Source organism: Rhipicephalus sanguineus, chromosome 8, assembly GCF_013339695.2.
Source record: "Rhipicephalus sanguineus isolate Rsan-2018 chromosome 8, BIME_Rsan_1.4, whole genome shotgun sequence".
Classification (NCBI taxonomy): Eukaryota; Metazoa; Arthropoda; class Arachnida; order Ixodida; family Ixodidae; genus Rhipicephalus; species Rhipicephalus sanguineus.
The window spans coordinates 27,944,278-27,967,809 of NC_051183.1; the positions used below are offsets into that span (position 1 = coordinate 27,944,278).

At 48.8% G+C, this 23,532-nt stretch overlaps 1 protein-coding gene across 2 annotated transcripts in view; it reads right to left on the reverse strand.

Annotated features, from left to right (window-relative positions):
• LOC119403096 (transcriptional enhancer factor TEF-1-like) overlaps positions 1–23,532 on the reverse strand; it is a 217,445-nt gene that overhangs the window by 113,257 nt on the left and 80,656 nt on the right. For both annotated transcript variants that reach the window (XM_049418800.1, XM_049418798.1), the window contains exon 2: positions 18,323–18,374. The gene's annotated coding sequence lies outside the window, so the exon portion shown is untranslated. The remainder of the gene's footprint in view (positions 1–18,322; positions 18,375–23,532) is intronic.

Genomic DNA, 23,532 nt, shown 5'->3' on the forward strand with positions numbered 1-23,532 from the left:
CGATAGCGTTAATGTCGACAAGCGCAGCTGGTCAACGTCCTAGAAAATTCGGCATGCAGCTTATGCGGCTGTGAGGGGACGGCTGAGCACATTCTACGCCACTGCCCACCATACCATACTAAGGCATGATCTAAAAGCCGAAATCCGCGGTCTTGATGCAAGACCACTACCAGAAAGCAAGATCCTGGGACCTTGGACCACTGTCTCGTGCACGCACAAGGCCACGAAAGCCCTACTGTGCTACACCTGAAGAAGACCTGTACTTCACGAGCGTCCTGTGAACTACCAGCGCGAGTTCGGGTTGTGTGTGTTCACACTAACTGTTCATTTCTTCATTTTCTTACCCTTGTTCGTTCTTCTCTATCCTATCTATTATTACCCCTTTCCCTCCCCCCACGTGTAGGGCAGCCAACCCCAGCCCAAAGCTTGGTTAACCTATGTGCCTCTCCCCTTCGTTTCTCTCCCCCTCTCTCTCTTCCATCACGTAATGCTGCGACAAACGGCGAAGAGTAAAGTTGATTGATTGATTCGATCGATCGATTGATTGATTGATTGATTGATTGATTGATTGATTGATTGATTGATTGATTGATTGACTGATTGATTGGTCGAATGATTAGACGATTGGTCTATTAAACATGCTGGATCAACAAAGAAGTTACGAGAGTAAGCTAAGGTAGTGGGCTAGTTGGTTTTCCATAATTGTTAAACTGTGCTAAGGTTACAGGGTCCTCCCTGACTTAGTGTATCCTGTAAATTTAGTGCGATTTAACAATTAAGCTATGAGAGACACGGTATGTTAATGGAGGCTTCTGGGTTAACTTTGGTCTCTCGGGCTCTCTTATAAAAGGGACACTATGACACTAAGTTGGTTTGCCTGGTAATCCGTACATATTTTTTATGTTACTTTCCCTTTAAGAAGGCTAAAAGGCGTTGTGACCAGGCGAAGCACTCGGCTGCAGACTACATAGCCGCCCGCTAGAAAGGGAGCAGCCATAATACAATCACCACTTTCACGATCAACCTAGCACGACCCAACTCCATTTCGTACACACGACACGCTAAAGCCGCACTGGTCCAGCTAGGCAGCCGTCCTTTCACAGGGAACGACGTCCTAGGGCACTGGCCTACCCGGCCTTCAGCACGAGCCACTCTGAGGGCGCTGTTGCAATTACTTCGACAAACCGAACTGAATGACAAATTAGTGACTGTTCACAGGCAACGTTGGTGTGTAGTACTTGGACGGTGCTATAGTCATGACTTTGTAGTGTGGTCACAGAATCATCTTCTCTTTCATTCTTTTGCACCCCCTTTCATCTTCCTAAGTACAGGGTAACGAACCGGAGACTTCCTATGGTTACCCTCTCCTGCATGTCTTTTATCTTTATCTCACTCTCTCTAAAACGCTCCAATTAGGAGGCGCAGTTTACAGGAAAGAGCGGTCAGCATGCAGAACAAAGAAACTTCGTCAGCCTCTGTCCCCCGCTTCTCCGCTCACGTCTCTGACTGGAGCCGCGAAAAGTGGTGAACTGAGACGAAACACTAGGACTTCAACAACATGGAATAAAACAAACAAAAAAAAAACAACAAAGAGACAATCGACTCGCTGTGCTAAAAGTGAAAGACAGCGGAGCACCGGGGAGGGGTTGCAGGTCGCCACGAGTAAGAGCCTCCGGTCCGCAGAAATAAGACTAGCCTCGGCAGTTTTCCACACGCCCGCGCCAATCCACCCCGTGAGACCACCCCCTTTTCCACCTCTATACACCACCTACACGAAGGCTCGTAGCTGGCAGCGGGTGCGGCTATATCCGTCAAGGCCTGTCGAGACTGCGCGTCTCGGCTCCCTTCAACTCTTCAGGCACAAAAGCCATGGAGCTACGGCCTCAGTTTGTGAATTCCTGCGCATCTGTCTGTGTGCAGCAGCCAACGTGTGTTTGAATATGCATTGTCGTGTGTGTGTGTGTGTGTGTGTGTGTGTGTGTGTGTGTGTGTGTGTGTGTGTGTGTGTGTGTGTGTGTGTGTGTGTGTGTGTGTGTGTGTGTGGTGTGTGTGTGTGTGTGTGTGTGTGTGTGTGTGTGTGTGTGTGTGTGTGTGTGTGTGTGTGTGTTTTTGTGTGTGTCTTTTTGTGTGCGTGTCTGTAAGTATGTGTGTGTACTCGTATCTGTAAGCTTGAAAGTGTGCGCCTCTGTGCGCGTGTGTACGTGTATGTATGTTTGTGTCTGCTTCAATGTGATGTCTGCGTGCTTGTGTGCAGGGCACTTGAATATACTGTGCTTGTGCCTGTGAGCTTAAAATCGTACGTATATTTGCGTGTGTGTATGTGCGCTAATGGGTGCTTGAATGTACACGTGTTTGTGTCTTTAAGCTTAAAAGTGTGCGTCTCTGTGTGCGTTTCCATGTGTGTCTGTGTCTGCTTCAATGTGTATGTATGTGTGTTTGTGCGTATGACACTTGAATGTACCCGTGCTTGTGCCTGTGATCTTCAAAGTGTACGTCCGTGTGTGTTTGTGCATGCTCGAATGTGTATGTGTGAATGTTTTTCTGCATTCGTGGGCGCTTGAGTGTATGTTTGCGCGTACTTGAACGCGTTTGCCTGACGGCAGTGGATGTGCATAACTGCATGTGTCTTTGTAAAAGCCTGAAAGCATCAGTGGTTGCGCCTGTGTGTATGTGCATACTTGAATGTGTCTAGGCGCACATGAATGCATGCAGTTGTGTGTCTGCACGTGTAAACGAATGTGTTGCTCGTGTCCGCGGGCGTCTCGAATACATGGCGTATACCTCCAATGTAACTGCGTCTCTGTGTTACTATTCGTTCCCTACGATGGCAGGAAGTAGATGGCATGAATGTTGGAGCCGTCCAGCCCATATATACGCATGAATGAATGAATGAATGAATGAATGAATGAATGAATGAATGAATGAATGAATGAATGAATGAAACACTTATTGCAAAATTACATGTACCGTAGTTATCAGGCTGTGGATCGGCGATACCAAAATCGTGCCGACCAAGTCTTTCGGTTGCCTAGGGAACAGACGAGCGCCGTTCCCCATGGCAACTAGAAATCGAATGCCTGTAGGTAAACTAGCATTTAAAAACGGTACAGTCATATATCTGGCCGGAAACTACACGGACTATCGGTGCAGCAAATTTAGATCACATCCTGCCTGTTCCCATGGTAACGGTAATCTTCAAAAACATTGTACCACATTTCTTTAAAATCGCCGGCGCTACAGTGAGACGAGTTTCCACGATAATTTTCGTTCTTCACCCGCCGTGGCTCACGAGAACGTCTCCTTAGTCGAGCCCACGTTAGGTCGCGGGTTCGTACTCAGAGACGTTTGCGCAGAGTCGCCTTTTGCTCGATAACGGTCGGCCGCCGCTTGCTGTTTGATCTTGAAAGTTACAGCGCGAATGCGTACGCACACCAGGTACAGTAAAGCTTTGTAGTTACTGACATCCAACCATATCATTTGCCGCGGAAGTCCGCATGACTTTACCTATTAAAAAAGACAGAAAGTAACAAAAATTACGCGCAAACACATGAGCGAAAACTTGAAATTAAAAACGCCACAAGACGTATAAAAAAACTTCGCTTTACAGTCAATATCATACGCCTTCACACAGTAGCAAAGAACATTAGTGATAGTAAGTTCTGTAACAACTAATCTGCTGTAACTTTCCATCGACAGTTGGACGGGTTCCAACAAACAACAGCTTCGATTTGGACGACAGCGCCATTAACGCGTATTTTTATAGCATCGAACGCGTACTTTTATAACAGCGATGTGCGGTAAGCCGATGCGATGTCTTTCCATGATACAAGCAGTGAGTTGATATTTCCTCCCAAACACGAGAACGGTCGTTCAATATGAAAACGACATACCCTAAGAATCACACAACGAACTTTCCATTTTTTTTTTTGTTCGCAGTAAAGACCACCCACCTGGTATCTATGACGACACAACGGCAAGGAAACACACGATAAGGAACCAAACAAAGTGACAAAAGGGACGAATCGATGTAGTTTCAGGACACGCGCTCAGTAAACAACGAAACTTTGAGGAGGCGGCCGGCTCCGAAGAAAAGCAAACTTCCAAGCGAACCCGCCACGATCGGCACTAATTGTCCGGAACCAGACCGTTCTCAGGAGGGGGGCGTGTCTAAAGCCCGTTGTGTTGCAAATCGAAAACGAGCCGCAACTCTCCAAACGCCCCCCCACTCGAGCCATTTGCACATTGATTTCGAATTCGTCCCCACTTAAGCGAGAAAAAGGAAGAGCGAGCCGCCTCCGGCAATTTGTGCGCGGAGCGTAGGTACATCTATAACTCCGCACTTCTCAAATCTGTTGTTGTACTACGTACCCATGTTGCATGTTATCGACCGTCGCACGCCCTCAGTAACATCCCCTAGATGGCGCTTGATATACGTTCCCCAGCCGCTCCAACCAATCACGCCCCGTCGTTCGCTGATTGAAGTAGCCGAAGTACGGAGTAGCAGACGACGCGCCGGAGCTTGGTTGTTTGGGCTGGGGATTATACTGCTGAATATTCGGCGGTGGACTAATCACTCTGAGGACTACTGAAGTCCGCGGCGCGTGCGGTGGGGGTTGAGGCGAGGACAACAATAAAGGATATAAATGAGAAGCCTTAATGAGTGTTTTGCTGCCGGCCGTAGGGGCCATTTTCCGAAACAGGCTCCTGTTCGTGCTAGACCAGAAAGGCAAACAAAGCGATCCCTCCGCCCTCTGGAGATAATAATCTCGGGCACGCGGGGTCGCTTATCTTTCTTTCTTTCTTTCTTTCTTTCTTTCTTTCTTTCTTTCTTTCTTTCTTTCTTTCTTTCTTTCTTTCTTTCTTTCTTTCTTTCTTTCTTTCTTTCTTTCTTTCTTTCTTTCTTTCTAGATCTGCATTTGGGATCGAGTGCATTTCAACCTGAACGTAGAATAGAAACATGTACAAGTCGTTTCAGCGTAAGAGATGCTACTGTTTGAAAAGTGTCGACGCTTATCGAAACTTGCGATAAAGAAGTTTGTACAAGCTTTCCAATAAGCTGATGTCTCATCGTTCGCAGCAAAATACGATTTGTTTGCCTACATTTTCTTCCATTCGCATGAGCGCCTGTCCTGCGCGACGACATTAAAAATGCTTTATTTCTCATTAGTGTAATACTTAAGCGCGCTTACCCATGGGGAGAATTACATTAACGTAAAAATCAAGTATGCAATTAGTGTGCACAGAAAAGAAAAGAGAATACGATCAACATTTGTCTAAATTTAAGGAACAAACTTGTTGAATCCACGAACAGCTAGAGCGCTCGGGGACATAGTTTAATATATGAGTGTGTCAAAACAATACCTCCGGATTTAAAAGCCGATTAATGAAGTTCTGACGTTTTGTCACCTGATGCTGGCCCCCCTTGAGATCCACCTCAAGCGACCGGAGCCACGTTCCCGCAGGGATCGTACCCACGACGACACAAGCCAGAAACAACGCATTCTTCCTCCACCATTATAGGAGTTTGTAGTTAGTTACGCTTAAAGGTCACCAGTATTCGGCGGCGCATTCAACAGCGACGTAAGATTCTAGGTTTCGCGGATGTGAGAGCCGGTATGAATGAATGAATGAATGAATGAATGAATGAATGAATGAATGAATGAATGAATGAATGAATGAATGAATGAAGGGCGACGACCACTCGACGCTGACTCAACAAAACACTGCAGCCGCAATCTGCTGCAAGAGGTAGCTTATAATCAGTAAAAAAAAAAAACAATGAACGAATGAACAGCGACTATCGCTCGTATAACCTAGCAATAACTAGGTTTACCACCTACTAACCACCTAGGACCACCGAGGTCCTAGGTCATAACTAGGACTTACGTCCTAGTTAAAATCTAGAAAAAACTAGGCAGCGTAACGACGGCAGCGTAACACAGTTCGCTGGCTCGCAACCTCCCACGGCTTGCCCTGAACTCTGCGCCAACATGGGCAACAAATTTAACGAATGCTTTATTCAAAAGCATTACGCTTTTGACCTCTGCACCATGAACGGAAACCATAACCGTTACGAATCTTGGTTCCGATTTCAAGCTCTCGGCTTCGATTTATTTGTATGTATTTTGCTTTTGACTAATTTGTTGTGTTTTTTTTATACATCCATAGAATCCCTTCCAATCTATCATGACAGACATGATGGTGCCTCAATAAAAACGGTAGTATTTTTTGGTTGGCTTCCGGCGTTCAAAGCGACCGGAAGTGAGCAGTGAGGCGTATTCGAACACACACACACACACACACACACACACACACCACACACACACACACACACACACACACACACACCACACACACACACACACACACACAGACAGACAGATAGATAGATAGATAGATAGATAGATAGATAGATAGATAGATAGATAGATAGATAGATAGATAGATAGATAGATAGATAGATAGATAGATAGATAGATAGATAGATAGATAGATAGATAGATAGATAGATAGATAGATAGATAGATAGATAGATAGATAGATAGATAGATAGATAGATAGATAGATAGATAGATAGATAGAAAAACATTGGAAGTGAGATTAGAGAAGGTCGAGGAGTGGTGCGTTGCTGGGAAGCCTGACATCGAAATAAACACGCGTGGAGCAAACGCTTATATTCCCGCTGCGTGGAACTAACGTACAAACCAAACAAAACAAGCGAGGGGAACGGTCAACGGATAAAACTGAGTTGAGTGCAGCGACTGAAAGATGTAGATAGATAAATAAAAAGCGTAAAATTACGTCCTTGGTAAACTCGATCGTCGGGGGTCTCCGAGGGAGAGAGAAGATGCTCCCGGTCCATTGAGTGGCTGGGAACAGCAGTTCCGGTTGTTGAGCTCTCGTGACTCGCCTCTAACTTCCGGTCGCAGCGAAATGTCTTACGATTCTCTCTCTCTCTCTCTCTTCTTTTTTTTTTCTTTTTTCTTTGCGCTGGCTCATCGGTGTTTACGACTGCCTCCAGCCTCTGCTGCCTTTATCATTTTGTTTACTTTTCTACGCTACTCAGGTACTTCGCTTCTTTCTTTTTGTTTTTGTTTTTCACTGACAGCAGAAATTACGTTTTATAATGTCTGGCCATTCCCGGCTTCTTATTACTAAGAACCTAAAATCGAGATGAGACCAGTGAGCCTTCTGTCGTATGTGTTCCTGTGTTCCTGTGCGTCGAATGCGTCTTTGTCCCGTCCGCTGTGAGGACAGTCTGCAAAATGAACCCACCCAGTTTAGGGTATTGCATAAAAGTAGATGTCATGCTCAAGTATGACGTGAACCAAGTGTCACATCGTGCCTCATGCATTCGACTAAGACCAATCGAAGGTGAAAGCCATCTTATTCTTCTTCTTCTTCTCAGTGGATTCTACTGATCGCCCCCTCCCCCTAAATTTTTCTGTCCCCCAACGTGGTTTTGCACTGCCTCTCAGATCCGAGGCATTCGAAGCTTTCTGCGCCTCACGTGGTTTTGCAGTGCCTCCGTGATCGACCCACCTTTGACCAGGCGACTATGCCACGTGATGACTTCATCACGTGACATCACGCTATATCAGTAGGTCTCGATATCTTGACTGCTCTCAAAACACGTGATGTACGCGCATGCAGAAACGCCTGGAAGACGGTTACACTGCATTGACGCAGCGGTCGCTGAGGTTCTGCCTCGTAATCCAAAACAGGAACGTTTGAGTGTGTAGCTTTTTAAAATAACAAGTTTTATTATTTTTTTTTGTCGGAATGGCTGATAATGTTTTCCAGAAAAAATGCATTGCCTGTCTATAGTCCTTCATCGCTGATTCATTGTTTTCTAACACATCATAATCACTTTTACTCCCGAAAATAGAAGCTTTAGCACTGATCACGCGCTCGAAGGACCCCGGGCAGCTTTCCGGCACCGTACATTACGCCCGCGAAGCGAGATAAACAAATGCTCCATCTTGCGAAAGAATCCAGCTAGGCGGGAGGTATGCAACAACGCTAGTGAATGAAAAAAAAAAACTAAACGAATAAAAATAGCGTCAGTAAGCGCGTACCGCGTTAGCGTCGGCGCTGTGGGAACCCATCACCGTCAACGCGAACAATGCCCCACGTCGACGACGTGAAAAGCACGGCGCGCGCGTTCAAAGCACGTGCGGGCAGCACACGTACGAGCGTGCAAGCGTAAACATGCATATAAGCCAGCACACAGAAGAGAGACGGCAGCTGAAGGTTCTCTGCAGACAGAGGTTTGTTGGTTTTAGTATGTGGAGCCTGCATGCATGGCTTCCGAGATTGTGGCGCTGCGTACTGTACACCCTAAAATAAAAAAAGAGAGTCATTTGACTCTCTTTTTCTACATATGTGACTCTTACATGTATAACTCTCTCTAGAGGGACACGTTGACTATCTTCAGAAGAGTCGTAGATTGTACGACTCTCCAAACAAGAGTCAACTTGCCTCCTTAAAGAGACTCTATGCATGTGAGAGTCACATGTGTAGGAAAAAGAGAGTCAAAGGACTCCTCTTTTTCTTCTTTTTTTTGTGTAGGACACCACGCTCTGCCCGATCTCTGAGTATAGCCAGCAGACAGCAGGTACATGGCCACTGAAGGTCTCTGTAGGGCAATGGTTCGTTGGTTTTAGTATGTGGCACCTACATGCATGGCTTCCCAGATTCGGGCACCACGTACTGTAGACACCGCGCTTCACCCGATCTCAGAGCGTAAACAGCAGAGGGAACGGCCGCGGAACGTTTCTGTCGACAAAGGTTTGTTAATTTTAGTATGTGGAGCCCGTCATGCATGGCTTCCGATATCCGGGCGCCGCGTACTCTAGACACCGCGCTCTGGCCGATCTCGGAGGCTATGCTTCACGCATGGAATTTCCTACAAAGGCGGCACGTTTGAGAAATTATTACATTGACTCTGTACCCATCTAATGCGCATTCTGAGACAAATTGGAAGATCGCGATCTCATTTCAACTCTTGACTGGCTCGAAAGGCTGCTGCGGCCTCCCTGATTGGTTTAAAATGCTGCCGTTAAGGCATTGAAAAACGCCAGGGGGCGCCGACTAATGCGGACGTCTAAACATCGGCTCCCGCTTGTTCAAAAGCTTTCCGTCGGTAATTTAGCTATGTGCTTGGTGCCTTTTGCTCCAGTGGACGCCTAAAGACGTGAGGACCACGTGGATACCAAAATTGTGACGGTGGGTGGACCTTTTACCGACTTTTGGAGGAACTTTTCGCTCGACCAGGCCTCGGCTTGTTAAGCCTAAGTTAGGTTTAGCTAAGCCTAACGTTAGGCTTAGCTTGTTTGTGCGACTCAAGATGGCTATGCAAGTCACTGTGCAAGGGGAGGACATTTCGCCCGAAGAATTTCAGTGTGCTGGGTGGACAACGGCGCTTTCGAAGCGCAAGTCAACTAAAGAGTCTCCGCCTGCGGCGGGCGTTCCAGTTACCGGCCCGCCATATGGCAAGAACGTCGGCTTCCAATCTCCCGCCAACGTGAAGAAACGCCTCGCCGACGCGTCGAGGCTGCCTCGCCTGCCAAGGGAGCATTTTCGAGTCATCGTTCGACCCCGGGGAGGCCTAAACGTTAAGAATACCAGTAACCTCAGGATTGCTCAAGCCCTCACGACGGCGGCTGGTCTTTCTGCTGCGGATACCACGGAAGACATCATTTGTCCTAATGCTATGCAAAACATTGTTGTGATTAGCACGCCATCGCCAGCCAACGCCAGGGCCTACGCAAGTTTGGAGGCCATCACCGTTGGTCAAACAGGTTACGATGTCAGCTCATACATCGCTGCGCCCGACAACACATGCAAGGGCATCATCAGAAACATCGATATGGAGTTTGATCACGAAGAGCTCAGAAGACTGATTATTCAGCCAAGGAATCCCAATGTTCTCGAAGTGAGGCGAATCAAGAATTCCACCACGGTCGTTATTCTTTTCGAAGGCCTTAAAGTCCCGAATTACATCATGTGTGGTCCCAGCATGATCAGGTGCACCCTCTACCGAAGGCAGACGGACGTCTGCTATGCCTGTGGTCGACCCGGCCACAGAGCCGACGTGTGCCCCACTCCGGAGAATGCGATCTGCCGGGGTTGCGGAATCAGCTCCCCTGGCGACCAGCACGTTTGCTCGCCAAAGTGCGCCTTCTGTGGAGGGCCTCATCCCACGGCCGACAGAAGCTGTAGGCAGAGATTCGAAGTGCCTTATATCGTCAGACAGAGAAGAAGGGAGCGACGCGACTTCGAGAAGAACTTTCCTCCGAAAGGTGGGCCGTCCGAACCGGCAGACAAGCCCAGGTCTAGAAGCACATCCCGAGGCACCAATGGAGGTGCGGCCAGGGGCTGTTCCCGGTCCAAAAGCCGTTCTCGGTCCAGGAGCCGTTCCCGGTCCAGGGGCCCGGCCGTTCGTATCCAGAAGCCTGCTGCCACGGAGACCGAGTGGGCCGACCGCGTCAAGGGATCCTCGAAAAAGGTAACGGGGGGCACGCCGCCAGAGCAAAACAATGATAGAATAATTCAGTTGGAAAGAGAGAACGCCGCACTAAAGCGGCAATCGAACAACTTCGGGCAGAGATGGCTGAACTTAGGAAGGCTAATAATGCTAAGAGCGAGGTTCCTCAACCTCCTCAAGTCACTAGCGTGGAAACACCCATGGAAGTCCCTATGGAGGCGCCGTGTCCTGTTCGTCCAGCCAAAAAGAGGGCTTTGACGAGGCTCGCGCATGACGAGGGGCTAGACAGTTTTACGACGGAGATCAGAGATATGTTCAAATCGCTTCGCGACACAGTAGCAATGGTTAATGTTAAGGTCGATAGCTTGGCTGACAAGTTCAACGCTCTGGACGCTAAGGTCACTGCGTTGGACGTTAACTTCTGTACACTGGACGCTAAGATCAACGCGCTCGAAACCAAGTGCGCGTCTTTCGAGCCTAGCCATGGCGGGTCAGCCTAAAGAGTTCAGGATTTGGCAGTGGAACTGCTGGGGGTTCCACCGCAAGAGGGCGGTCCTTCAGCAGTTCATTCGTTCTCACTCTGAGAAGCCACACGTCATTTTGCTTCAGGAGACGCTTTCGGATTCGGTTGTTCTACCGGGTTACAAATCGCACGCTGTTTATGGAGACGGACGGAGAGGCATTTGCACGCTCGTCTCTAAGGGATGCACCTTCGTCACGCATGATCTTTCTATGGACACCAGTAAGGTGGAACACTCGCTCGTCGAAATTATTCCGGGGGGTCAGTTAAAGTGTAGCGTTTTCATCCTTCACATTTATAGTTCGCCAAGGGACTCGAGACAGAGGTTCGCGACGCTCTTGAGTAGGGCTGCCGGCAGGGCCGGTGTCTCCCCGCTTGTGGTCGCTGGTGACTTCCAACGCTCCTCATCAAGCGTGGGGTTATCTGCGGTCCTCCCGTAAAGGCGACGACTTGTGGCAAGTAACGGCTAACCTGAACCTCACCCTCGCCACCGACCCAGCCTTCCCAACCAGGATGGGTAACTCTTGCGCGAGGGACACCACGCCAGATCTTACCTTTGTTAAAAATGTTGAATCTGCTGCTTGGCACAACTTGCACGTGGATCTGGGGAGCGATCATAATATCCTAGCTACTCACATCATCGTAAAGGGTAAACCCCTAAAAGAATTTGTTGTCACGGATTGGGATCACTTCCGGAATATTAGAAAAGAACGGGCACAAGCTCAAGACTCACCCCCCAGCCTGGACCAATGGGCCGCACAGCTCAAGGGAGACGTGAATGAGGCGACAAAAAAGGTCCACACGGATTTGAAAACTGACAGGATGGACAGCCGCCTCGCGCACCTCCTAGAGGCCAAGAAATCGTTACTCAATAGGTGGAAGGCGCAGAGGCTTAATCGTCGCCTCCGCAAGAAGATTGCAGAACTTAACCGTTCTATCGAGGACCACTGCCAGACCCTCGCCAGACAGCAGTGGGATGAGGTGTGCAATTCTGTCGATGGCCAAATGCGAATAGGTGGCAAGTGGAATTTGCTTAAACATCTTTTGAACGAGTCGAATTCCAAGACCAATCAACGGCAAGCCATTGCTAAAATTCTCCATGTGGCCAGACAGTCTGAATCTGAAGACGCCATACTGGACGGATTGGCTCGCAGATACCTACCTGTTGGCTCCTCGAGCTGTTCTGACTATCCGTCCTACACAGGGCTCCCTTGCCCTGAGCTCGGTGAGCCCTTTAACGCCAATGAGGTCTGGGAGGTTCTTCAAAACCTTAATGGAAGATCGGCTCCAGGGCCGGATGGCATCTCTAACAGAGCCCTCAGGAATCTGGAAGACGAATCCATCAAGTTCCTTACTGATGAAATAAATCGGATATGGGAGCAGGGTTCTGTTCCAGACTCCTGGAAAATGGCCTCGGTCGTCTTAATCCCCAAACCGGGGCGCCCTCTGGGTCTAGCCAGTCTTAGGCCCATATCCCTCACGTCCTGCGTCGGCAAGGTGGCGGAACACGTCATTCACAACCGCATCTCTAAGTACATCGAGAAGAAGGGTCTTTTCCCCTACAACATGGTTGGGTTTCGTCCGTCCTTGTCGACGCAGGACACGATGAAGCTGATCAAACATCAGATCATAGACGTGAACACGAGAGATGTTAGGGGCATCCTAGGTCTTGATTTGGAAAAGGCATTTGATAACATCTCTCACGCGCACATCCTAAACTCCATTTCAGAGCTTGGGCTGGGAGAAACTTTTCACAGATACGTCAGCTCCTTTCTCGAATCCAGGAAGGCCACGCTCAATATCGGGGACCTCAAGTCCGCTCCCTTCGCACTGGGCCCCAAAGGCACGCCGCAAGGGGCGGTGATATCACCGCTCCTCTTTAACATTGCCATGTGCAAGTTGTCCAAACTACTATGTCAAGTCAAGGGCATCAGCCACACGCTTTACGCTGATGACATTACCATCTGGTGTCCCGGAGGCAGCGAAGGAGAGGTCGAGACTGCCCTCCAAGAAGCAATTGATCAGACGGAGCTCTTTCTCGCCGGCACAGGGCTAAGATGCTCTTCGAATAAATCGGAACTGCTTTTATACAGGCCCAACAGAAAGGGAGCTAAGCCGAAGGACTGGAAGCCTTTATCAGAGGTGGACATAGTACTTCACACTGGCAGTGGCGCCCCCATTCCCAGGGTGGATGCTATTAGAGTGCTGGGCATGGTAATTGAGTCCAACGGGTACAATGGGCGGACCATTGCCAAGATTTCCACCAAGACCGAGAACATGATCAGGTTGATTAATAGGGTTTCGAACAGAAGGGGGGGACTCAGAGAGGACAATCTCCTGAGGCTCTTTCACGCATTCCTGATGAGTGATATTACGTATGTTGCTGCCATGCACGCATGGTACGGATTCGAAAAGAAGAAGCTGGAAACGTTGATCAGGAAGAGCATAAAGAGGGTGCTGGGCATCCCCGAGCGGACCAGCACTGAACGGCTCATGCAGCTGGGTGTCCACAACACCCTAGAGGAGATCATTGAAGCCCAACAAACTGCACAGCTGGTGCGTCTGTCATCTACGCCGGCTGGTAGGCAGATTCTGTCCGTCCTAGGTATCAGTCCTGCGCTTGTAGAGGAGCGCCGTCTTCAGCTTCCGGATGAACAGCGTACTGCCATTCAAGTTTCTCCCTTCCCACGGAACGTCCATCCACAGCACAACGTAGGCAGGCGCAGGGCGAGAGCCATCACGCTTCTTAAGAACATCAGGAACGATTCTAGTTCAGTGTGTTTTGTCGACGCCGCTCAGTACGGTCACTCGGCTAGGTTTTCTGTTGTCTCCGTCAATCACATGGGTTCTACTATAAATGCTGCATCGCTTAGGGACTCTACTCCCTCGAGAGCCGAGCAGGTGGCAATAGCCCTTGCCCTTTTGGACGACAGTAGGTCGCAAATCTTCACCGACTCCAGGTCGGCGGTCAGGGCTTTTGCCTCGGGTTCAATCTCTGCCGAAGCATTCAAAATACTTGAAAATAGGACACTTTCCCCACATACCATTACTTGGTTTCCTGCACATCTCGAACCCCGACTGGACTCCCTCGCAAACCTCAACGACATTGCTCACTCCCGGGCGCGCGCACTAACCCTCCGCGCTGGGGTGGACGTAGGTCCGCAGGTTGACTGTGGGGTGTTTAGGGACGCTTTACTTACATTCAATGAAGTCACTAAACACTACCAGTTGAGTAGGCGGTCTTTTCCTCCTCCACACCGCAAGTTGTCTAGACCTCAGGCCATCACGTTTAGAATGCTACAGACTAGGTCTTATCCTAGTCTATCTTTCCTCAGCATCGTCTCTTCAGAGGCTTTCGAGTCTAGCTGCCCTGACTGCGGGGAGATCAGTAACGTTGAACATATGCTCTGGCGGTGCCCCTCGTTACGGGGCCTAAGTCGGCTCACAGAACAGGATTGGGACTCTGCCTTACGAAGTGCAGAGTTTTTGCCACAATTACGGGCTGTCCAGAGAGCCCATGATGCGGCGGTGAGGCTAGGCCTCCCCGTCCCCACGTGGGAGCGGCCCGCGGCGTTGCTCTAAGAGTAGCGTTTCTCAGGACCCAATAAAGTTCTATGTCTGTCTGTCTGTCTGTCTGTTAAGGCATTCCGCAATCTGGCGGAGTTTCACAGGGTCGGGGATGCGACCAGACTTGACAGCAATGACATTACAGTAATGAAATCACACTAACCAAGTTACCTTTTGCTGTAGTGGATAACGCAATGAGTTATTTCACGCCAGTAACTTCAAGCAAGTTGCTCATGACTTTCCCAATCACTTTTGACTAAAATACATCATGTCTGCGTCCCCTTATGGCATAATAAATAGACCCCCCCCCAAGAAAAAGGAAAAAAAAAAACAACAAAGACAAGTTCATCTGAGTGCCAAACCACAAGCGTGGGAAGCTGCACAAAGATATGAGATTTCAATGCTGTGTACATGAATTGAGCATGAATGATGAACATTTGCTGAAGTAATTTCAAAGCAATTTCAATACTTTTCAAAAGTAATCGCAATGCAATGTCATTACTTTCGGCCAGCTGTAATTTGTATTGTAATTCAATTACACTTTAACGAATATTAAAAAAATGATTACTAATGAAATTTAATTACTATTTATGGGTAATCCTATCAGATCTGACGACGATGTACAGAAACGCGCTAGTGGCTTGCAAAGTGCATGTCTGCCGCTCGATACCCTCTCCAGGCGAGCCGTTTTGAAGGTCAAACCCCGGCGGCGCATCGGAATCGCGTTAAGCGAGAGAGTGTGGAGAGAGAGTTTACACGGCGCGCCGGGTGACGGCAACCTCACTGGGGAGGAAGATACGGCGTCGTCGACTCCTTTCGCGCTCGCAGCAGAGAAGCATTTCCGGACACCGCGTCGCAGACTGGGCAACAACGCGGTGGCGGCGACGGCTTTTCGCCGAAAGCCTCCGCCCGATTTCGCTCTCTCTCTCTCTCACTCTATCCTTTATTCGCCGCTGCCAAGGAAATTCGGTGCAGTAGCTTGCAGGTGGAGAAAGGAAATTTAACAAAATGAAGGCAGCTTCGCACTAGTGGTTCCACGTGTGAAGGAAGTGCGGAGCTTGGCGGCCTTCTTTGTTTCTTACTATTTTGTAGCGTTAGCTGCACTTGCCTAGCCTGAGCCGATTTCGCGTGGAGCGTCATGAGCCGTGCTGCGCAAGCGCGAGGATCAGTGATGTCACACAGCTGGGTCACCGGAGCTGGCATCTCACGCGCTCTCCGACACCGCCGCGCGCGGCTCGCCGCTGCTGGTCTGCGCGTTCGGGAGGAGTGTCGTCGTAGGCGCGGCAGACAGGCTGGCGCCGGCGCGCGCGCAGACTCCGCCACCGCCGCGCGCGGCTCGCCGCATTCGAGAGGAGTGACGTCGTAGCCATACACACAGTGGCGCCGGGGCGCGCGCAGCTGTTCGCCTTCGCTGTGCAGTCGCCGTCTGACGCTGCGCTGGGGCCGCTTGATAACGCCTCTGACTGGCGTTTGCAGGTGGGTAACGCCATGGAGAACGAGAGCGCAAATGCTGCTCGACGGCGCAGAATAGCCGAGAAGCTTATCTTATCGGATCCCGAAGTAGTTGCCTGGCAATTAGTGGTTCAGCGTACGAAGAATGAACAGAAGAAGGCTAATAATCCTCGACAATCTGGAAAGCTAAGAATAATCAGCCGAACCTTTGCTAACGCTACGTATATCCTGGCATAGCCGAGCTAAGCCACTGCAATTTTTTTCTGTTTCTTTTTTACTCTCTTTCTTCTTCTCTTTGTTTTTTCATCTCTTTTGTCTCCGTCTCCTTTTTCCTTCTTTCTTTCTGTCTCGCTCTCACTATCGATCTTCTTTTTGCTCTGTCTAATTCTCTCCTCCTCTTTCTTTCTGTCTACTTCTCTCTTTTTCTTTCTCTCACTCTGTTTGATTCTCCCTTTCTGTCTCTGCCTTTCAATCTTTACCTGTCTTTCTTCCCTTTCTTTCTCTCTCTCTCTCTCTTCATTTCTATCTTTCTCTCTCTCTCTCTGCACTCATTATCTCGTCCATCACAGTTATTGCATCCCACGCCGGACAAATCGGCGCACGTGTTCTGAGAGCGAAGGAGATAGATGAAGGAGAGGGCTAAAAGAACACGTGCCGGTTCACGATGATGACAATTTGTGTTTGCGACTATAACAGAGTTTCTCCGAGCTTGGAACAGTTCCGCTGTTAAGACCCCAGGGTCGCTTATGCATTCACCTAAGACGATTCCAAGGTGAAAGCCATCTCCTTTTAGATGCGAAGTACCTTATGGCAGAATTCAATCCGGTGGTGGTGGTGTGCGGCGTGACCACCCTTACTGCGCATGCGCATACCCTCTCCACTCACCCTCTCCCCTCCCCTTATCCACTTTCCATCTCCCCCTCCCCACTTTCCCTCTCCACTTTCTCTCTCCCCTCCCCCTTTCCACTCTTTCTCTGAAACGCGGGCTAGATATGCCGAAATTCTCTCTGCGCAACACCGCGATGAGCACCAGCGCATGCGCGTCCCCTGCCCCTCTCTCTCCTCTCCTACGCTGCCCCCCTCTTGCACGCCTGTCGACCGCAATCCCCGCTCGCCCTGTGAGAATTAACAGCCAGGCTAAAGGGAAGACAAGACGCGCGTAGCGTTCCCCTTCGCGTTCCACGACGCGAGGTTGGTAGCATGCCCAACGAACGCCAACGGAACGCGATCGTGCAAGTGCTCCGGCTTCGCATCGCCTCATGGTCCCGTTTAGCGGGAAATGGTGTAATTTTTTTCCTCTCAGCTGTTGCATTGATGAGTGCGCGGCAAAATTATTCCCTCCCCTTCCAATCATCCTGCACCCTTTCCGCACCAAAGAGCTGAGGGTCGGCCAGGCCTTGGTTCAACGGGCCCGTATCGTCGGCGAGATCATTATAGGGACTCCGTACTAGGGTTCCCTCCCACTTGCTCGGTATATATGTATATTTTTAATAAAATGTTTTTTTTCTCTCTCTCTCCCGTCCCGTTCGAAAGCTTTATGCACCTAACGTAGATTTTCACTGCCTCCAGGATCAAAGGTATTGGAAGCTTTCTTCGCCGAAGATTTAGGCGCAGGTTGCAACTTAATGTACACCTCCTATTTGGGCGCAATTTCTACACCAGATGGTAGAAAATTCCGCAACCCCTTTACTACGGCGTCCCTCATATCGTGGTTTTGGGACGTAAAACAACAACAATTATTAGTTTTTAATATGGTGGAAGTGTAGTTAACAAATAGAGCTCAAAGAACTTATTATTTATTGACCCTTTACGAGGGCACCAGAGATAAACAATCAGCTTACAGTGGCACATTAGTCCCTCAGTAGTCTATTAACGCTCATTCAACTTTTAATTATTACATTAGAAACCCAAGATGCCATTCTTTGTCACGCCGATTTAATGTGTGTGACAAATGTGTTACATGCAGATTTAGAACAAGGTCCCAGCCGAGAGAATAAACTGTGCAGACGTAGAGTCGCGAGGGACTTATCAGCAGAAGCCCTGAATCACGTGAACCACTTATAAAGCAGTAATTGTATAAAATTGTATCATAAAAAGGCTCCGTCTTCCACAAGCCGCGTTCCTCGTAAAACCGAACGCATTCTGTAAGACACCGATTCCAAATGCCTGTTTCATTTTGTACAGAATAATTTTTCCCGATAATTTCTGTTTCCGTTCAGAGAACTTCACGCATGATTTTTTTTCGCAAATTTAACGAAGCAGAAAAGGCTGGGCGAAATGGCCTTAATACGTACGTTTCAGCGAACCAGCAACGACAGTTTTTCCAATGCGTCCACGATGCCGGAACTGTCAACGAAAGAAAAGAGGAAAACGCGGTGTCACATATAAACATTATTGGTTCAAGAAACGTACATTGTAGGAAGATTTCTTCAGTAAAACAAAACAGGACAAAATTACCAACAACAAACAGCCGCACAACAGTAACGCAATGAGAAGTGGCGCCAAAAGAAGCTACTCCAGGAATATTTATTAAAGACAATATCAAACAAAAAGTGAGTGAGTGAGTGAGTGAGTGAGTGAGTGAGTGAGTGAGTGAGTGAGTGAGTGAGTGAGTGAGTGAGTGAGTGAGTGAGTGAGTGAGTGAGTGAGTGAGTGAGTGAGTGAGTGAGTGAGTGAGTGAAACAACTTTATTCGGTCCACAACAGACGCGAGTGAACTCAACGTCATAGGCCCACTCGGGGACCATCAGGTTAAACCTGACGGGCCTCGCGCGGGCCCTCTGGACGGCCAATTGAGGCAAAGGAGCAAAGCATGCAGTCCCAAACAAAAACTAGGTTCTTACACCAGAGCTGTTAAGCCTTTCGTTGTGCCGTGTGGCGACACCAGAAAACTATCATCATCATGTGCCGGCACGCACTCTCTTCATCGTCTTCTTCGTCTTCTGCTTCGCTCCTAAAACACGTTTGCCGGCTTCTCCGGCATGAGATGCAATAACTTTGATTTACGAGAGACCGAGTTCAGAAAGAGAGAGAGAAATAAAGAGGAAGAAAGGAAACAGAGGAAGATAGAGAAATACAGAAAAATACAGAGAAAGAAATAGACAGAGAGAGAAAGGGATAGAAAGAAATAGACAAAAAAAAGAGATAGAAAAAAGAGAGAGCAAGCAAAACCATGTTGTAGTATAATATAGAAAGGAGTGGGAAAGGAAAGTGAGGTTGAGGAGGATGGAAATGAGGAGGTGAGAGGGTTAAACATAGCATAGTCTTGTATAGCATAGTATAGTAAGGGGGTGAGAAAGGGAAGTGGAGTTGAGGAAGCGCGATAGGAGGAGGGCAACAACACCAGCTCAGCTGCTTCCTCGGTCTTCGTACCGCGAGTGCGTACCTGCCCCATTTTTTTTTGACGGAAACATGAAATAACTATGAATAAAAAAACAAAGTTTGGGTTAACATTCCTAATCCTGCTGCATACGAGAAAAGAGAAGCGGAAGAAAGCATAAATGAGTTCAATTTCCTTCAATTTGATACCAAAAAAAGATAACCTCATCGCTAAATATGACACCATGATAGAATTAACAATTAATTTCATTTCAATCAACTTTTAACACATCTACACTGCATATTTTATCCGTAGCTTCATGTGATGTTTCTTCCAGTGACTCTGCATACTGTCTTCTGATCATAGGTCTGGAAAACGAAAAAAACGAAACTTAACTAAGACTCGCTCACTAACTATCATTACAATTAGGGCTCAGTCTGACCCGTACGACAACGCACCCTTTAGCCTAGGCTTGTTCCCTTTCAGTTACTGCAGCGTGACTTTTAGCGAATGTTCATATCGCACTCCATGGTGGTTACCCAAACCACTTCACGCCTCGAGAAGAACCACCGACAACTTATTATTTTTTTTTTACCGCTTTTCTCGCGTTAAAGCCCTGACGTGACCGCGGATCCCGACTGCTTGAAAAGACCTGTTAACGAAACTTCGTTTTCTCACGCGAAAACTCCACGTGCGGCGCCGGTCAGGGCCCGCTGCACACAACTATATGGCCGTGCTAGCGAACGCCGGCGGAGTGCCCTGATGGCCTCGTCGCTGCTTATTTTATTGTGCATTATTTTATTCGCTTTCTTTCTTTATCGCGTTCGCAAAAGCGATTTCGTCTGGGTAATGGCGGCTTCTTTGTGCCTTCATTTTCACTTTTGCGGCGATTTCGCCCCTCTCTCCTCCCCACGACTTTCCTCCTCCCCTCCTTCTCCCCCGCCATTTCTTTTGTGATCGCGTGCGATGTTGCACGCAGAACACATCATCACCGCTGCGGTGATGCTCGAAACAGACAAAATGAGGAGAGAGATAAATACGTCAAAAGGACAAAAATACAGATCCCCAGAAAGCGCATCGCCGGGATATTTTTGTTATTGGCCGCATAGCTACGCTTTCTTTCTTTCTTCCTTTCTTTCTCTCTTTCTTTCTTTCTTTCTTTCTTTCTCTCTCTCTTTCTTTCTTTCAAACTTTCTTTCTTTTCTTTATCTCTCTCTTATTTTGCCGAATCTATCGACTGCGGTGAACCGAGGCGCGTCCGTAAACAACCGGATGCGATAAATTATCCCGAGTATGCATCTATAGCTCCGAGCGCCTAAACTTTTCGCGATGTACGGAAAATAACAGGGACAACCACGTAGAAGGGGTCAGAAGCGGCCACTGTATGCATGAGACGTAAACGGCGGTGTTCTGCACAAATGACGACTTCGAGGCCGGAATTGAATTTCTTGTTTCGCGTCGGGACGAAGGAAGCCGACCCAATGTGACCAGCCGCTGCTGACAACATAAGAGACGCAGCTATTAAGAATAACTAGAAAAAAAGTATGTCGCGCGGATACAACCCGCCTGCATTCGGAAATACCCATGCAGGGAACTTCTAGTAAGGATGGTAACTAACAATACACAATTAAACGTGATGCGCACAACTGTGTAGCAATGCTCATCCTATCCAACGTGCAACTGATGCAGTCATAGGCGTGTGCAGTGTTAGCCATGATAATACTATCTGGGGTTTTCCTTGCCAGAACCACGATACAATTATGAGACACGCAGTAGTGGAGGACTCCGGAAATATAGACCACCTGGTGTTCTTTAACGGGCACTGACATCGCGCAGTACACGGGCCTCCAGCATTTCACCTCTATCGAAATGCGACCGCCGCGGCCGGGATCGGGCCCACGACCTTCGCGCCAGCAAGCCGAGCACCGTACATACTAATATCAACGAGGCGGACTGTTCCCCATGAGTGCGGAGGGGGCAAGAGAGAGAGAGAAATAGATGAAAAGGAAGAGGCAGGGAGGTTAACACGGTGCGAGTGACCGGTTTGCTACCCTGCACAGGGGTGTTGATATAGGGGTCGGAAAGAGGACAGAGAGAGAGTGAGATAAAAAACACACACACACACACACGCATGCACACACATGCAGGACGTCCTATCAGAGCCGTTCTGAAAGACCGGTTGAACGCAGAAAGCGCATTAGCGCCTGCACAGCCTTCTTCTGTGACCTGTCGGTGGCGCAGGATTCTTTCTTCCGAAAGAGTTCGGTCGTCCAGTTTATCAAGCGCGTTGCAAAGCGTCTGTCTCTGCGAACAGTACTGTGGACAGTCGCACAGAATATGCTGAATCGTTTCATCACTTCCGCAGTGGTCACAAGCTGCGGTTGCTGGAAGTGCGGCTCGTTCCACTGAGACGTGGTGCGTTGGCGAGCAAGCACGTGGAGCTTCCGTGCAGCGTCAGTTCTGGAGAGCGGTATTAAGAGTTGATTGTTTTCAGTATGGGCGGAACGGGCAGCTTGATCGGCCCGTTCATTCCCGATAATCCCACAGTGACTTGGAAGCCACTGTAAAGTTATTTCGTGCCCTTTCTCAGTTAAATGGTGCGTCTCTTCTGCAATCTCAAATACTAGTTGTTCGTGCGGGCCGCGTCGTAGAGGTGACAGAAGAGACTGCAGTGCCACCTTCGAGTCACTGAACATAGTCCATTTTTGTGCCCGTTCATCACTAATGAAATGTAATGCGACGCGAAGCGCTGCGAGCTCTGCAAAGTTAAAAGACAACATGGGGCCTGACACATGGGGCACGGTTGAGTTGTCTAATGCAGCAGGCTGGGGAGCGACGGGTCGATGGTTCGAATCCCCGGTCGGGTGCTTGGGAATTTCTTTTCTTCAGCTTTATTTTTATTTTCTTCGTGCCTTTTTATATATATACATACATATACATATTTGGGACATGACGGCGACGGCAAAAATTAGCCGAGAGTGTCCATATGCTATCGCAATAAGAATTGAAGTGAAGCGATGTCCTGCTTCTCACAACGGCCTGCCTTTGGTCCCTGGCTTTCCGGGAGTAAAGATGGGAAGCAAGCAGCTCTCGGAATGCAACATTAGGGGCCTTTGGCCGCCATTATCGTCAAATAACCTGCGCGGCCAGAACCTTGCTCTTCAAATGATGACGGGACAGGTCCGAATGACTAAACGTATGGGGCAGACTTTTGCGACTATTCAAGTTTATTGCGTTTCTCAACTTCATTATCAAAAGCAGACCACAGAAAAATACTAACTCATGAACACTTATCTCGGAAGCAACAGACTCCGTTCACGAAGCTCGTGCTATGGGGTGACGCCCCGATTTCGTGCCGCAGCAAGAGGGCCGAGGCTCAACTGCCCATGATGCGTGCGCAGCTAAATAAGGGTAAGCCTAAAGCGGTGTATGATAAGCAAGAGGAGGCGTACATCAGCGCCAACTTGTGCAAAAGAGAGCGATAGCTCGCGCGCGAGAGAGAGAGCACGGAAGGGAAAGACAGGGAGGTCAGCAAGCGAACTTTCGGTTCGCTACCCTGCACTGGGTGTGTGAGAATGAGGAGAAAGAGGATATGAGAGCGAGAAAGTGAGCACCGTACGAGCACAGAAGGACTACGATTGGTCACTGAGACCTATCTTTCCCTGAGACTGCAGTGCAAGAGCAGCAATAGCTTTCCGCCCCATCGGCGAATGCGGACCACGATCAAAGAACCACAGAAAATGTTTCGCTAGACTACAATCAGCTCGCATGGTGCGGTCTGCAACGAAACGCACATGCAAAGAGAAGATGCAGGAGTGCTCGACAATTTCTTTAGATCTCACATGCAGAGGCGTGTGCACAGGGATGGGGCGGGGACAGGGTGGGCGGCCGCTTCATGTTCGCACTGCATTCTAATCGTGAAGGCCTCGTGTAGGAGGTTGCGAAGAGGGTTTGCGGCGCTTCGGTGAAGCATCACACACATCGCCCCCCCTACCCCTCTCCCCAACAGGGAACCCTGCCAACGCTTATGCAAGCATGACTGGGCAAGCAGGACCCTAAATTTCAATCTCTAAGTCATCGGCTCCCAAACCCGGCGGCTCTGTGCCAAGAGTCGTTCATAATTGCTTTCAAAATCGAAATCAAATTTGTTGTGTAAACTCGCGTAAACCATACCGTAAGCGGTAAA